This window comes from Callorhinus ursinus, unplaced genomic scaffold (genome assembly GCF_003265705.2).
Source record: "Callorhinus ursinus isolate GAN/ISIS: 27379988/994484 unplaced genomic scaffold, GSC_fseal_2.0 scaffold23, whole genome shotgun sequence".
NCBI classification, from domain to species: Eukaryota; Metazoa; Chordata; class Mammalia; order Carnivora; family Otariidae; genus Callorhinus; species Callorhinus ursinus.
In genome coordinates this window covers 16736159-16754630 of record NW_027397085.1, presented here as the reverse complement: position 1 = coordinate 16754630, position 18472 = coordinate 16736159, and the positions used below count along the sequence as shown (strand labels likewise).

The following is an 18472-nucleotide window of genomic DNA, read 5'->3' as shown; positions in this document are numbered from 1 at the left end:
TGGCTTCTTATTGTAGAGGCATTAGTAAGGGGTGCTGTGGAAGGAGCTAGCAACTGCAGTGGCCTCAATGAGAGGCCCCTGGACCAGCTAACATTTGAAGGTGATGAGCATCGAGTGTCCCGCATCGTGGTGTATGAGGTTTGGACAGGCTAGCAACTGTAGATGACATGGGACTGCATCATACACTAATAAAAACCCGGCCTAACTTTTCGACTGACTCACGTCCCGATGCTGTAGCTAATGGGGGAATGTTAGCCCGTGTGTGCTGTTGCCGCAGCAACGTCGGCCACACCGAGCCTGGGATGCAGGAGCAAGGTGTCAGCATGACGTGTCTCGGAGAAACCGGGAAAGGCAAGGAAAGTTTTGCAACATTCTACTTGGAGGAGAGCAAGGAGCCAGGGCCCAGAGTTCTTTCGTGGTATTTCTTAGCATGGGTGACTCGTGAGAAGGATTTCCAAAATCTCCAGGGGGTATTTCATGATCTAGCTAGCTGAAGCTCTCTCGTCAAAAGTGAATGTAATTACTCTACACAGAAAGCTTCCTGGACATGACTTTGACTGAGAACACTGCAAATGAACTGTGCACTCAGTCATGAACAATTCAGAAAAGGACTGAACGACCTCAAACACCACCCATGAAATATGTTTCAGCCCAAGCAGCATATGGGTGACGTCAGTACCTGGATCGTTACCAGTGATTAGACCATTCGTTACGGCCATCATCAAATTCCACAGAGATCTTGAAATTCAAAGTGTGGGAAAATAAAAAGCAGGAAAGGTCAGCACACACTTTAAAGGAAACGTGTTATTTTGCACCCCTTTGCTCCAGGATTACATTTTGGGGGGGGTGTACTTGTTTTTTCTGTAGATTATTCGGATGGTCAAAATTAAAGTAATATGAAATCTAGATGTTTTCCCAAGGGACAGTCTTCTCTCCCATTTCATTCTTTATAATTGCCTGGCTACAAAGTTTATTTTCTAAGAATTAAGTTATGCTGACAAAGGCACACCACTAATCTGAAATTGATCCCTGGAAATAAGTCTTCTCATTTTTTACATGAATTACATTGGATGACTCTAAACTAAAAAGGGTGTGAATGTTTATTAAAACATGAATTCTTTCTTTGGTTGTAAGCTCTGTAAAAGATATATTTAGAATATACAATATTTAGGATGATTTACCAGTCTTGCTTCCCTTTCCTGTCAAAGCAGAAAGAAAGACAGTTATAATTTTAGGGATGGAGATACTTCATTCTTTTGAATTGCTCAGAAATTGATTTTGCCAAATATCTCAAGATTGTCTCATTTCAGTAACAGTAAAATTATTTCTACTCTTTCAATGGGCAAATGTCCTCAATCAAGGGCAGGTTACAGTCTATCGTTTTCTTTTCAAAATGATGTAATGCTTAAATAATCTCTGAATATATAACTTCTAAGCCTTTGTCTAAGTCCTCACCTCAATATTGAAATGTCTTATCAGACCTACTGTCATAAGTACAATGATGCAGGTAAAATATATGTTATTTTGTGTATGGAAGAAAATAAATATTATGTGAACATATATTTTAAATGTACCCTGTAATATGTTTATAATAATAAAAGATTATTAAGTTCCAAGGAATTCATTTCGTTGTTACCTATAATTTGGCTTAAAGTATGTGTGAGTTTTAATCACTTGTAAATGCACACACACACTCAAAAGCCTATGACAGACTATGATTCTGAAATGCTGCATTTGAACGACCTTACCAACATGGAACTTTTGAAACAAAGAAACTTAGCCAATAAAAGCACAGCTAGAAGGAGTTATAATACCACACAATAAGATTATTGGGGCTCCCTAAAATGGGAAGAGACTACTAGGATCCCCTATAACCTGATGAGAAGCTAGATTCAAATTTGCACAGTGAGCACTGTCTGGAGACTTGAAATTGTACCCCCTGGTGATATGATTCTTCTGAAGAGGATTATGTAATACTGTCTCGCATTTAAATAAAATCAAACAAACATAGCAACAACAAACTTTAACAAAAAAGGAAGAGGAACAGTTTTAAGGAGAGAAAATAGCTTTTGCAGGGGGGATCGGTATATTTATAGGGACAGGGAGTGATATGGGATGGGGGTGAGATCAGAAAAGAGGCTCCGTTTCAGACATTGTATGTATGTATGCATGTGTGTGTGCATGCATGTGTGTATGTATGCATGTGTGTATGCATGTGTGTATGTATGCATGTGTGTATGTGTGTGTGTATGCATGTGTGTATGCATGTGTGTATGTATGCATGTGTGTATGTATGCGTGTGTGTATGCATGTGTGTATGCATGTGTGTATGCATGTGTATGTATGCATGTGTGTATGTATGCGTGTGTGTATGCATGCGTGTATGCATGCGTGTGTGTATGCATGCATGTGTGTATGCATGTGTGTATGTATGCATGTGTGTGTATGCGTGTGTGTGCATGTGTGTATGCATGTGTGTGTATGCATGTGTGTATGCATGTGTGTGTGTATGCATGTGTGTGTGCATGTATAAATGCACGCATGTGGGCAATGAGGACATTCGTACCCAGGTAACAGCCACAGCAGTCAGTGCCAGGCACCTCCAGTCTCATGATGTGGAAGGAGGTGCTCAGCAGCCCGCCCTGGCTACCACAGATTGAAACAGAGTCACCCACTCTAGGCAGGGAGGGCTTGGCTGTCCCCTCTCCCAAGAACTTGCTGAACGCGCACTGCTGAATTTTCTCTCCCAAAGGGGCATGACAATGAGAGTCCAGAACTACTCCCCAGGCCTTTGGCCATCCTTCCCCTACTTCTGTATCACTTACCACTTTATTTTCTGCCCTCATTCTTTCTACAACAAGAAGCCAGAAACATTAGCAAAAAGCTGAAGGAGAACAACCCAAAAGCAAACCCTCACAGAGACTTCATTGGTTTCCGAAAACTATTCAAGTCCTTAAATGTGGCAAAGCCCCTGGTCATCTAACAAAATGAATTCAACTAACAGCAACCTCTTATAAACTAGCTCTTTTCAAAATTGTGTTGAAGCACATGAGGCCGCAACCTCTCCACGTTTCATTATGACCAAACCAGAAGGAAAAGCAAATGACGTTAATCAGAAGAAAGTCTTACTTTATTAATCAAAGATCCCTAATCCTATGGTACCAAAATCACTAAGGGCCACAAAGTACCGGCTGCCTCCAATGAGCATGCCCGGCAGTGACATTGGGCACGACCAGCGGTCATATGAACTAGCACTCTGAAGCGAAGCCAAAGGCTTAGTTTCTGAATCTAATCTCATGCAAACTTCTAGGCCTTCTGTGCTTCACTCGGTCTGGCTCTAAAACAAGAAAGAAATTCTCCCCTGGAGTTTGTCAGAGAGGATTAGGGAACGGATAAACTTATAGATAACTGACCGGTCTTTTGAAATCCTGGTGTCTTTCTTCCCTTTGACTCAAAACTATCACCCATTCCCCAACTCACTCTTGATCCACCTCTCTGGAAATGTAGAGAAACAAGTATGTTCTCATTTCCAGTATGTACATAAAAATGTTTTTGGGCATCTAGGCTATCTGACAACCCCCGAGAATTAGCTACAGGAGGAACACATCTACTCACCACTCTACTCCCATGTTCACAGAAGTACGAACATATAAAATACACAAGCAAACAAATATGGAAACAGATTTCTATACTTGACCTTTCGAAAAACTAATATATACATTTTGAATGTAAATCGCATATTAATTGTAGAAACTTCAGAAAATACAAAAAAAAACTTGCAGGACTACCCAAAAATAACTGTCAGTAACATTTTCCTTCTGGATGCATGTAAGCACATGTATGTTATATATGATTTTTATGGAATGCATGATTTCTTACACAATTAGAATCATACTGTGTATTTCATTTTATATCTTGCTTTTAATAATAAACATATTGAGTCATGAAGAATTGCACATGCCTTTATACTTTTAAAACATTTTTTAATGATTCTAGTCTATTTTTAGTAATCTCTAAATTTTTCAAATAGATATCCAAATGTATTAAAATCTAAGTGCTGATTCTATTTTAAAATGAAAACAATTTTAAATAATGTGTGAATACTCAAATTCATTTCAGTTCTTCATTCCTTTAAAAACAACTCACTAAAGAAAATGTGCCTATTTTGATAAAACACTCATAAGATAAAGCTAAACATTAAAATACTACATGAAAAACTGGGTTCACTGAGTACAAATTCATGAGGATGTTGAATATTTTATGTTGTTACCCTTTTAAATTAAAATCATAAAACTATGATTTCAGACAATAAAGGTACCAAGTACATTTTGTGAAACTAAATTATATTTTTCCATAGATGTCATTTTTAAAAGGTGACCTGTTTTTTTTCCAAAAAATAATGTTGGCCATGAGAAACTACAGGTGTCACATTTAAGAATATAATGAACCCCTCGGGCACCTGAGTGGCTCAGCTGGTTAAGAGCCTGCCTTCGGCTCAGGTCATGATCACAGGGTCCTGGGATTGAGTCCCTCATCGGGCTCCCTGCTCAGTGGGGAGTCTGATTCTCCTTCTCTTTCTGCCCCTTCCCCTGCTCAGGCTCTCTTTCTCTCTCTCACAAATAAATAAATAAAATCTTTTAAAAAGAAGAATATAATGAACCCTTTAAAATTACTTATGAAGACAATATGATTTTGGTAAACTCCTAGTAGGCATTATACTGCTAAAATAAACAAAAAACAAATGAAAAAAATGTGCTTCATTTGTATCAGATTCACCTGATGATAGTGCTCCTCTGTATTGCTTGGCCTTTTAACTTAGAACTGGCTCCACTCTAAGTAAAAAAAAAAAAAAAAAAATTAAGTAATACCATATTTATGGAACCCTAGGGATTGAAGTTTCTTTGTAACAAAGCCAACCTTCGCCAGACCTGAAATCTGATTTTCCTCTTTGAAGCTACTGCCATGTAGAATTCAAGTAGTCCATTACCACAAAAGCTTGGTCCTGTGGTCAAAAGTCACAACTACCAAAACTTGCATTTTGGCAGGAATGTTCAACATTTTACTGAGAACCCAAAATAATGTAAATTAATATAAGGGCAAAATTAAAGCTGTTCAGTATTGTGTAAGGCAGTATCTTCCAATCTGAATTTTTTCAGTGTCAAACTCCAAGTCACATTTGTGTGTCTTTGTATATATAATTGTGATGGTGTTTTGATAATGCTAACTATAGTTATGAGTCATCAAGTTGGAATGTTTACCCTAACTGAAGAGCACCTTTGTATTTATATTCCATACCAGCACAAAAAGGAAAAAACAAACTTATAGTTCTTTCCTCACTTTTAACAGACAAATAAGCTAATATAAAAACAGGTAAGGGGCACCTGGGTGGCCTAGTCAGTTGATTAGTGGACTCTTGATTTTGGCTCAGGTCATGGTCACACGGTCTTGGGATCAAGTCCAGAGTTGGGCTCTGAGCTCACTGGTGAGTCTGCTTGGGATTCTCTCTCTCCCCCTCTGCTCCTCCCCACCACCCCCTCTCTCTATAGTAAATAAATAAATCTTAAAAACAAAGCAAACAGGTGAATGAGGCCATCTAAGTTCTTAAGTTTATTGAGGAAACAGCCTATCTTATATTTATATACTTTTAACCCTTTCTTTGCCCTTGAATTGTAGTTTCCTAATATACTTGAGTGATAACTTATTCTGAAGTCTTTTTCACTGATGCCCTGTGGAATACCCCAATGTCATGTTGGTTTTAGCACTGGAGGCCCTTGTAATATGTTACCATTATTTTTTTTTTAATTTCTAAACTGGGCTTTCAATATAATTATTTTAGAAAAATCAGAGTACAAATATCCAGCAAAATTGTAAATAATAATGGTAATAATCACAAAGAATGATAATGATCATGAAACAATAATGATAACATTTATTGAATGATTACTGTGTGCCAGGCACTGTGCAAAGCACTTTACATTGAGTATCTCTTATTAAAGTCTTTTTGTAGATGAGGAAAGGGAAGCCCAAGAAGGACAAAAAGTCACATGCCTGTGGAGTGATGAGGCCAGGATTCAAATTTGGGCAGTATGGCTTTGGTGGGTCTGCACTTAAATACTGCAAATCTGTACCTGTCATATGTTTATCATTGCCAAAAGCACATTCGAAACGATGGCCAACCTCTAGTACATTTTCCATTTCATGAAGGTGATATGTATGATAAAGATAATAAACAGAAATTACATATAAATACAAAAAATAAAAAACCAAACGAAGCCAAAAAAAACCCATCATTACCAATGACTTCCAAAACAAAACAAGCTTTGTCTACCTACTGAATTGCATGTCCTTCCACCCAAAAATAAAATAATAAATGCAATGAAATAAAATAACTTTTGGTTTCTAACCAGGTGATAGTTCTGGCTGATAACCGAATATCATATGTCCATATTCAGAGTGTAGCAAGACTGTATGCATGCTGTATGTAACAAAGTCCTCTGGAGATGGCATTTACGTGCCTATACATTTATATGTAAATATATGTAAATGTGTGTGTGTGTGCGTGTGTGTGTGTGTGTGCGCGCGCGTGCACGTGCACATAATCCTTAGGGAAATTTTCTGGGCTCTCCTTCCCTTTGACATAAGTATGTTGGTTTTCTGCCTCTGTACTTCAAATAAGAGGGAAAAAAGGTACTGTGGGAGAGAAAACCCACCACTATCCTCATTAGCATAAAGAGAATTTACTTTATTATTTTGCCTGTATGACTCAATGGAAAAAACTCTTTAAAGAACATCTGCTCTGCAAACATTACATTTTAAGGAGTATTTCATATGATTAAAACAACATCTAATGTGTCCACGCAGACCCTGCATTCTGGGGTGGGGTAGGACAGATATAGGAAATTTCTGTGCCTTCCTCTTAATTTTGTTGTGAAATTGAAACTACTTTTAAAAGTAAAGTCCTAAAATTAAAATATCTATCTATCTATCTATCTATCTATCTATCTATCTATCTATCTATCTATCTATATATCTATATCTTTAGAAATGGATGTGACCTTAGAAGTTATTTAGTCTTCCGAAATTTAACCCATTTGTTCACTTCTTATTCACATTTTAAGAATTACGGCCTACACTGGTACTTGACCCCCCAAAATTCTTAAAACAAAACTCAATATTTGGCCCACATGCGTTCTTCTTACATGCACTGATGATAAGGCAAATGGAAGTGGAGTTAATGCAGCATGAGCACAAATTCTCTAGTCTGAAGTGTCATCTCTTCTTTATTTGTCATAAAACAAAAATTTCGGCATCATTAGAGAAGGTACATTATACCAATAAATCCCCTCAAATTTGTTAGTTACATGACAGAACAAAAGACAATCTCTTTTTAAAGTTATGTATCAAAACCTTTTCCAATTTTAGTAGGATAAAAGTGTCCATAGATACAGTCACTAAAGCATATTAGTTATTTTGTTTAATAAAAGCCACTACATTGGAGGGATTCTTCCAGGGGTGTGGATGTCACAAATTACCGTCATCGCTTTGTATACGGACTTCCGTGGAGGGGGAGGAGTGAAGCGAGGGCTGAGGACTCAGCAAGCTTTCACAAGTGCCCTCACTTTGTGTTCTAGACCAGGTTCTTCTTTCACAGAAACGTATCTTATTTGATGGTCCCATTCTTAAGGTCAGTGACCCTGCCCTCTTGGACCCTGCCCTCTTGGTTTTTCTCCAGGATGGGTTTTAGGAAGAAAAATTTATGGGGAGCTAATGCAACAATTTTTAAAGATCTTCATGTGGTAAAAGGACTCAGTATATAAAAAGAAGGGCACGATCAAACAGAGAAGAGTGAGAGCAGTACCATTTTATGCATGCCTACTATGCACCAGACACTGTGTTCTACTGGCATAAAGTATTTAATTCTGATGAGTATGCATTAAAAGGATACTCATATTCCCATTCTAAGATAAGGAACGAGGCTCAGGGGACCTAAGTGGCGGTCATGCCCTTGGCAAGTGGTAGAGTTCAATGGTTTCCAAATGACAAGCCGAGAGCTGGTGCTTGCCCAACAGAATGTTCACTGGTCCTTGTCAAAATAAAAACAAACATGGACCATGGGGTGAGGTTTCAAACAAGGTAAACACATTCCTTTTGAAAACTTTCCTTCATTCTGAGATCATGCCTTTTCATTTTTATTGAAATGAAAATGCCTTTCAAAAATAAAGTGATTGTGTATATTGATGAGGATTTTCTTGTTAATGTCCTTTATTTGGCAAAGTATGTGCTTTGCAACCCTCGCTCAGTCTCCCAGGTAGTTTCCGAAATCTGACTGGGTCATGAAATCTCAAGGCATGGAAATGCGTAGTGTAGCTGGATTTAAACACAGGCTTTTAAGATAGCTATTTAGTTTCTACCACACCATGTTGCTCTCTGCATACTTAAATGGATTCAGACTACTCTGCAACCACATAGTAGCACATATCCCAGACTCGGAAACAGCACTGTCCAACAGAAACTTCTGCAAAGATGGAAATATTAAATATTCTCTATCCATGCTGTCCGAAACAGTATCCACCAGCCACATGTGGTTACTTAGGACATGAAATGTGCCTAGTGAGACTGGGAAACTGAATTTTGCTTTTATTTAATTTTAATTAATTTAAATTATGAGAAGGTCACATGTGGCTAATGGCTATCAGGTTAACCACTGCAACTCTTGAGCAATCTTTAGAAAACTTCAGTTGCAAGTCTTCTGAGTCATCTTTAACATAACTGAATAAAAAAGTATCTACTCTAAACTTGGAGGCAAAAGAATGTTGACATATTAACGTAACAAAAATTCCTGATTGTTTGGCAAAGGCCCTAAGTTAAAAAAATTTGCCCAGAAGCCCATCAAGATTCTCCATCCCTTAAAGAGAAATAAAGATTTCAGTTTAATTGTTTTACTGATTTATTACATTCTCATCTAAAGGCTGTTGGACCTGAAAGCAAATGCCAAACCGTTGATCAAAATCATTATGTTCGGGGTCAAGATATCTGAATTCTAATTCATTGGGTGTGCATGCATGTATTCAATCACACGCAAGACACAATATTTTTGAGCAGAATTTTGTGATTTCTAAAACTGAGCTTATGATAGTTTCCTTAGTTTTCCTAATATGATTGTTTTGAGGATCAAGCATTACACTTCCTGGGAGAATTCTCCATCAACCTAAAGACCCTACAGATGCCAGACAATTTGAAGAACATGTTCCTCCTCCGTATATTTCCAGGCATGTACCAATTACTTGTCAAGAACTAAAAGGTATATACTTCATTCCTCAAAGAGTCTACTGAAGTTTAGCTACAAAGGAGGGAACATGGTAGACCTTGTGAACATTCCAAACTTGAACTGATGAATGCAAGGTTTGTTTAGGAATCTTTAAAACATATTTTTGTCACTTTGCTTCTGTGTTTGGAGAACTGGATTCTAGACAAGCTGTCTGCCTGGGAAACAACTAGTCCCTTTCCTTGATACATAATACAAGATGGGCTACCTGTCAACAATGCAAAACAAACAAATGAGAAACCAAGAAATAGTGACACATAGAAATTTTACCTCATCTCTATAGCAGGTGGAATAAATGAATAGAAACTCAGTGTACTGAACATAAAGAATACATACAAAAACCATGTGTGTGTCAACACATGCAATCAACTCTATGATTTAATGTAAAATATTTCTTTTTATCAACTGCCTTCTGTTTGGTTTCTGTAGCAATGTATTCATAATTGAAAATAATAACAATGGGATGAAAGTTTTGTTCTACTGCACTTAAAAAAAGTTGCCATAGGGACCTATAGATAACACATAAATCGTAATGCTTGTTTTCTGACTTTTTTGGCAAAACAAAACAAAAAACCAAAAATCAAAAAGAGACACAAAAAATAACCAGCCAAACAAACACAACTGGCCCTCGTGCAGAGAACAAATTCAGTTTGAAGTTCTCTAAGTTTTTGAGAAGTTTTGAAGTTGCAAAGAAGGACTGGACATTTGAGACAGGGAAACGCGTAATCTGCATACAAGCCTCGCTCTCCCTGGGAGTGAAACAATGAGCTGAAAGGTCTTGGTTTGGGGACCACTCATGACTAGGAGACAAGGTCATCCACTGAATTCCTTCAGTGATTCCCTGTCACAGGCAATTCCCACATATGCAGAGGTGCACACAGCTACTCTCTCTTCCTGTTTTTAACTTTTCCTCTCCCAGTGAGAAGTTGCAGGAACTGACGTCTTACAGATGTCTAGACATAACTGTCCACTGATCAATGACAACACGTTTTTCTGCACCAAGGTTAAGAAAACCCCTGAAATCTCAAAACAATTAATGGAAAGCTGACACAAAACCAGAGAGAAATTGCGATAGGCAGGTGGAATTAATTGCACTATTTCTTTTTTTTTTAAGATTTTATTTATTTATTTGAGAGAGAGAGAATGAGAGATAGAGAGCACGAGAAGGAAGAGGGTCAGAGGGAGAAGCAGACTCCCCGCTGAGCAGGGAGCCCGATGCAGGACTTGATCCCGGGACTCCAGGGTCATGACCTGAGCCGAAGGCAGTCGCTTAACCAACTGAGCCACCCAGGCAACCTGCACTATTTCTTCAGCAAATCTCACCTGAGCTACACAACAAAGTGCCAGGAATCTGATAGCAAAGCCCAGTGTTTATATAGTCTTTATTTGGTTTTTCTGAAGAAAAAACATGGGTCTGGTTGAAGGCCTTATTTGTCCATTTTTGTAATAGTATATCTTTGAATGTTTCATACTGCATGGGTTTAGTGAGAATGAGTTACTCATACTCCTTAGTACATCTTATCTCAAGAAACACATCCCATAAATGTTCCAGCACTGTGATTACTTTTCCTTATGAGGCTCAGACAATAATTCACTAAGGATCTAAGACTGACAAGCAAAATAAATATTTAAAGTCACTGATATGGTAGTGAAAACAGGGATATATTTATAAGAATCTTAATATTGACTGGATAAGTCTCCTATGTACAATTTACAAAAAAAATGACAGGAATGCATGATATCAACAAAAGTTTTCTTTTGTTTTCATAGGTCTATGGCATCTTCAGACAGTACCCTGGCATGGAGTAGGCACTGTCAATATTTGCTAAATGAGGAAAAGCATGACACTCTCATTAAAAATGCACCAATATACTCCTTTATTTGGAATGTGGTCGAAGACACAGATTGGGCACCTCCCTCAGGAATGGACTGTCTTCTTTCTCTGAGCCTGTCACCAACTGCCCATTCCTACCACCCATCATCAGAATTTAAAATTTAGAATTTTCATTTTCTAATATACTGTCACATTGTTTTCATTTTAGTCCTCCTAAATACACAGGGGAAAGAGCATTGGGGAAAGGAAACAAATGAGAGCCACCAGGTCTGGCCCACAACCGAAAGAACTAGAACCTCTTTCGTAATGGCCATCTGCCCCTTACAAGTCAAGGGAGAGGAAGAGCCAATAATTTCAACCCGAGTCACTCACCGAGGGCTACTCGGCATTGACAGCACGGGTCAGGCTACCATGCTAGTTTTTCTTCTTAGGGATGGTTTTCAAAATTTCCTAATTTTAGTTATTTTACTCACAAATTGCTCTGAGGGGTTGTGTTCTTTGTACACACTGAAAAATAAGCCAGTTCCTCCTTGACCGAGGTTGATCCAAGTTTCCTCTTCGGCAGGGGTCTGATGACTCACAGAATTGTGGGGTGATCATTTTTATTTTAAGCCACCCTTTCTTCTCATTTTTTTAAAAAGTAGATGTTACCCTTTATTAAGTCTAAGGTAAAAAGTACAGCTGCATAATCAAACATTTAGAAGTTTAAATAGCTCACCTTCACAGTGCCTTTTCTCTTAGGTATGGGAGTTGACGAACACGCAGGTGACTATTTTTTTGTTTCTTTTTTTTTTCCTCCATAGTTACAACTAGAGTCCAAACACCAAGGAACATACAGGATATGAAGGAAATTCAGAAAGGAAAATTGCACGCTAAATATTAGGGCAAATTCCCCTGAAGGTGTAAAAGATTGCGGAAATCTTATCACAGAAATAATGAATTTTTTTTGAGAGACTGAGAGAGTGTGATGGCAGGGGAGGGGCAGAGGGAGAGAGAGAGAGTCTTACGCAGGCTCCATGCCCAGTGCAGAGCCCATTGTGGGGCTCTATCTCATAACCCTGAGATCATGACCTGAGCTGAAATCAAGAGCTGGATGCTTAACTGATTGAGTCATCCAGGCACCCCAGAAATAATGAACTTTTAATATTTGGTCATTCTCCTTTTCTTTTTCCACCTGCTTTAAGAACTTTTCAAGACTAATATTTAACTCTCCACGTCCCCTAAAACCTCAAGATATATCTATTACTTTGACAGCAATAATCAAGGGGTATTACAACACATAACTAGTTATTTAAAAGACTAGAGTAGGGGCTCCTGGGTGGCTCAGCCAGTTAAGCGGCTGCCTTCAGCTCGGGTCATGATTCCGGGGTCCTGGGATCGAGCCCCACGTTGGGCTCCCTGCTCAGCGGGGAGTCTGCTTCTGCTTCTCCCTCTCCCTCTGACCCTCCTCCCCACTTGTGCTCTCTCTCTCAAATAAATAAATAAAATCTTTAAAAATAAATAAATAAAAGACTGGAGCACAGTACAGTGACACCCAAACACACTGACACCATCTTGGAGTAATATATTAAATTCAACTCTTTAGTTTTACCCTCTGGCATCAACAAACAAGATAATTCAAAATGTCAGAACATTAGAATTTCCTTTTTATGATTTTTTTAAAAGCATGAGATTAAAAACATATAAAATGTGTACCTGACTGGTATTTTTAATTCCTTAATTCAAAGACTGAAGAAGTATGTTTAACTACTTTATAAGTATTATTTTTTACCATTCATGGAGCTCCTGTTTTTTTGTGTATGGTTTTTCTTCTTGTTGTTGTTTTGGTTTCTTGAGACAGAAATAAAATGACCTCAGTGACTGGACAAAGAAGTGGAATTTTTAAAAAAGAGAAGAAAAAAAGTAGCAATGAAGGTAATTCTAGTAGCCAATGACCCAAGAATACTCTGTCAATAGAGTTCTTGGTATTTAATGGCTAGTGTTAGTGTCTGCCTCAATTCTCTACAGCAATAATAGTAATAGTGGCCAACCCACTGGGAATGGAAAAAAAAAAAAAAGCCTGCTTTATCAGGCTCATTATCAAAATAATACTGCTTTTGACAATAATAAAAGATTTTCTCTACTTGGGGTCCTAACAGAGTTAGAAATAGAACAAATTCTCTAGCGCTCATCAAGAAGTTTATGGCTTTAAATTTGTCGAGTTGTTTTTTTCTTTCTCTTAACAAAATCTCTCTTCACACAGACATTTGATTTAGCTCCAGTCCTAAGGACATGTATAAACACCCTAACACAGAGGTTCTCAGACTTTCTCAGTTCACAACACTCTTAGGTTCTCAGGTAATTGTTTACGGCAAATCACCGGCCAAAAGAAATAACTAATAGTTCCAAATATTAAGTAGTTAGGTCCAAATTGTTGAATAAGGGTTTGTCACAGCAGTTCAGTGCCTGTTGAGGTCTACACAACTTCTCACTTTAGAATAAGATCAGACGCTGCCTGCCCCATACCTTGTTCCACGTTGATTTTTGTGTAGCACCTGCTTTTGATCACAGCAATCCTCAAAAACTCAGTTTTGCAAAGCTATGGTATCACAGAAACAAAAGTAATGACTAGGGCGCCTGGGTGGCTCAGTTCGTTGGGCGACTGCCTTCGGCTCAGGTCATGATCCTGGAGTCCCGGGATCAAGTCCCACATTGGGCTCCGTGCTCGGTGGGGAGTTTGCTTCTCCCTCTGACCCTCTTCCCTCTCGTGCTCTCTATCTCTCATTCTCTCTCTCTTAAATAAATAAAATCTTTAAAAAAAAAAAAAGAAAAGAAAAGTAACGACTAAAGTTGAAACTGGGAACTACGTCTAGCTATTGGTTCCCCAGGGGACTGACAGATGTTTTGATGTTTCCCTTAATATATCCCAGGCAGCCACGTGAGTTCCTGGGGTGCCCCAGGGACCTCAGCACATGTTTTGAGAACCCTGGCCCTGGTCTTGTTACTCTCACACCATGCATGATGGGATGAGAACTCCTTAGTTGAGAAAATTCAGGAATTTGGGCAGAGATTATGTGGCCATGATACCTTTCCATGTTTAGACAATGTTAGAGGATTCTCAAGTGGTAAATCAAGGCTAAGAAAGGAGATGGACTCACTGGTGTAATAAGATCTAAAATCTAGCTAGGTGGGACTATAAACATTTCATGTAGAACCCAGGAAGACTAGAACTTTTGTAATGCAACGTATCTTTTTCTTTTTACTTTTTTTTTTTTTTGATGATTTTGTTTATTTATTTGAGAGAGAGAGAGCACAGACAGGGGGTAGAGGCAGAGGGAGAAGCAGACTCCCAGCTGAGCAGGGAGCCCCACCCTGGGCTTGATCCCAGGACCCTGGGATCATGACCTGAGCCAAAGGCAGAAGGTTAACCTACTGAGCCACCCAGGTGCCCCTTATTTTTCTTTTTAGAGATCCCCTAGTAAGGCCAAGCAAGAATAATGTAACCTGTGACAGAAGAGATGAACAGACATATCAACAATCATCCTTCCTTTTTCAAACTCAGGACCGGGGGCACCGCATCCTTCTACTCAAGAAGTGGTGAAGAATGGCTAGGACTGAAAACTCTCATTAGGGACTCAAGAGGTGGTGAGGGAGTTGCTACCTGCTAAAGAAAGGGTAGCAATTTGAGAAGCGGATGAGGGATAATATCCATTACCTGGCAGAATGTCCACATGCGGCTGATCAAGGGACTGATCAATGCAGTCTTGCACTTCTAGAAGATGATGGGGACTAATGAGCTAGACTGCCAAGTGGGCCCCAGTGTCCTATGGTATGCTGAGTCCACTCACCTCCTTCTTGTTGCCCCTTCTCCACCTCCCCCCCCCCCGTATATATAAGTAAGTATGGCTAAAGAGCTGCTTGCATTGCCTCTGGATTCTCCATGTTAGTGTTTACTCAGCAGAAGATAGGGACTAGAAGGCCCGTTCCCCAGGTGAACTGAAAACTTTTTAACTGAAGTGGTTTGCCAGGCACTTTGTCCTCAATAAACTCATAGCTTTAGGACTAAATTCTATTTGTCTTGTCTCTGATAATTCTCCTGTTAAATTTCCCAGGATATCCGTGTATTTGCAAATACAAACAACAATACATTCCTGGAGGGAGTGCAACAAAAGAAATAACTGTTATTCAGAAGTTAAAACAATTTTAAACGCATTTTGGGGAAATTTAAGAGGGAAACAACTGCATACATTTTATATAATTACTCATTTAATCTGTAATGTTCTTTGTGTTTCTTCATGACAGCGTTTGGGCAACCTTCTGCTATGTAGTCATTTCTATTCTTATAAGATACCTCTTACTATTAATGGTAGTTTAAATTCACTTTTCATGTATTTATTTCTCTACTGTGCTTACGCTAATACTGAAAATTTTCTTCTTTCTTATTATTCTTGCTACGGGGGACACATTGAACAAACTATATGGCAGTCTTCTGAGCAGAAGCTGCCAGAAATTTCTCTTTTGCCTTAAATAAGCTAGTTTTTTAGATGCGAAGTTTAGCCTCAACCTATTCATCCTATAGATTTGTATATATTTTCCAAGAAAAATCAGTCACATATTTTCTTTACTGTTTCTTTGACACATCTGAGCTTTCTATTTAATTTTATTCTTTTTTTAAATTTTTTTAAAGAATTTATTTATTTATTTATTTGAGAGAGTGAGAATGAGAGAGAGAGAGAGCACATGAGAGGGGGGAGGGTCAGAGGGAGAAGCAGACTCCCCGCTGAGCAGGGAGCCCGATGTGGGACCCGATCCCGCGACTCCAGGATCATGACCTGAGCCGAAGGCAGTCGCTTAACCAACTGAGCCACCAAGGCGCCCTTAATTTTATTCTTAAAATATAATTAAAACCCAAATTTTCATAATGCCAAGTAATCCATTTGGTCAAAAGAATTTGGTCGACAGCAGGTTCTATTCTTAGCAGTTTCTGCTGCAACAGTTCCCAGCACTTTGTTTATAATGGCATTATCAACATAATGTTCTAGAAATGATCCAAATGCTTGCCGTGCTTTAAAAACAGTTTAAGCTGTGAGGACCTTGGATTTCTTAATTGTAAAATGGCAGAATGATGTTTCTATCCATAGGACTATGCAAAGTATTAAAGTAATCAAAGTATCAGATTGCAGTTGTGAAAATACTTGCCCAGTGAAGGGTGACATACACAGCCGATGAGTGCTATGATTATCATTATGCCCATTATTAGTCTTATTCTCTCCCGATGTCTCCACTACTTAACTAGTATCTATTTATAGAAGATAGGATGATGACATCCCATCTATTAAGGAAGCAATGATTTTCCACCTCACTTTTTCAATAAATTAAACAATTATATTTCAACTTAAAGAGCATTTAAAAGTTCTCCAAAACAATTCACTTACATAGAAAAGCAAAGACCTTCACTGCTACTGTTTGTATTTGAGGTTTCTAAGGGGTTTTCTCAATGGAAATGTTAACTGGAACAATAAATATAAAACCATCGAAAGTGATTAAGATATATGATGATGTCATTCCCTGTAAAGGACAGTTGACTTACAGACACTGAATAATCTTCCCAGCATTAGCAGAAACCAGGTGAGATAAGAAAATAGAGGTTTACATGTGGCCACGTTTGGCGTCAAATGAAGAGAAGGCATAATCCTTTATGTATAGAAGATATGTGTACTATCAGATTAAAGACTAAAATGGTAATTATTTATTCTATTCACCTTGCTTCTCAGAGAAACTTGATCTTCCTAGTAGAAAGTATGCTTTCCAGGAGCCTATAATCTTATTGCTCCAGTGTAATATCCAGGGGGAATGAGAAAGCTGAACATGTCAAGACACTATTTTTTCAAAAGTTTATCAAGTTGCATCAAGGCCTGATTAAATTTGTCATTCTTACATGAGTCCAGTCAAATAAAGAAACTCTTGAACAGGTACAGGGAAAAATGAGGTCATCCTTGTAAGTTTGCTTTGGAAAGAAAAGCACCATTTAAATATAAAATATAGACTTTTTATAAAATGCATGGAATATTTAATCTTTACTAGAGTAGAGGGTCTAAGAGAAATAATCTATACACTGGTATCCAAAAATCAATTTTAGGGCACCTGGGTGGCTCAGTTGGTTAAGCGACTGCCTTCGGCTCAGGTCATGATCCTGGAGTCCCGGGATCGAGTCCCGCATCGGGCTCCCTGCTCAGCAGGGAGTCTGCTTCTCCCTCTGACCCTCTTCCCTCTCATGCTCTCTATCTCTCATTCTCTCTCTCTCAAATAAATAAATAAAATCTTTAAAAAAAATCAATTTTAGAGAATAGGTGGCATCACTTGTCTGTGACTTTACCAAAGTTAATCCCTTACTTGAGCTCATGATGGTTATTTTTGTCAGCAGCTACAGCTCCATATTTAATGTCCCCTCCTTGCCTCAGCTCAAGTGTCCTGAATTCAAAGAAATTTTTCCCTGAACCTAATTCTCCCTGAAGCAGCTTTAGTCCTCTTTCCCCCTTTAACTTGTCAACTTTGAAAGAGATGCTTGCATCTGCTGATATCTCTCCTTTGAATTCACTCCTCAACCCAGTGGGCTTCTAGTTCTATTACCTTCACTCAGGTGTCAACCCAAACCTAGCAATTACAGAAGGTACCTCGTTCTTCTAATTTCTCCTCATCCTCGCGACAGTTGTTTCTGCTCTCTGCGCTTGTCCTTTAATTGTAGTCTCGTTTCTCACAGAGTTCTATCTTCATCATGTAAAACCCAGATTCATTATCCATTATCTGCCATCATGTTGTCCACCCTCTATCCTGTGTTCCTCAAGTCAATATCATCACTCATTTACTTGTTCAGGGTGAAAACTTCAGCATCCTTTTTGATTCTCCTACCCACTGGCTGTCCCCCAACACACACACACACACACACACACACACACACACACACCCCATTTTGTAAGCCTCCTGCCACTAGACCAACTTCATCATCCAACCTCCACGTCCTTCACCTGGGCTTGCATTATGTTTAGCGAACTTTGTTTCTACAAATTTTAACATGATCTACTTGCCCTATGGGCAAGATTCACTCTCTACAATCATTTAACAATAGAGTAATCAGAAGCAATAAAAATAAGAATATGAGCATGTCAAATCCCAGCTAAAAACCTCTGTGACTCTCAGGTCCCAAAGACTGGATTCAAATCTTTCTCTCCTGCCACATTTCACTATTGACACCAACCAGACTGTCACTGTTTAAGTGAGTCATGATTTTCTAGGCCTCACCTTATGCAAATGTTACCCCCTTAGCTGCCTTTCCC

At 38.6% G+C, this 18472-nt stretch overlaps 1 protein-coding gene across 13 annotated transcripts in view; it reads right to left on the bottom strand.

Annotated features, from left to right (window-relative positions):
- The window catches only part of PDE4D (phosphodiesterase 4D), a 1488864-nt gene that overhangs the window by 209656 nt on the left and 1260736 nt on the right, over nt 1-18472 (bottom strand). The gene's annotated exons all lie outside the window — the stretch shown is intronic.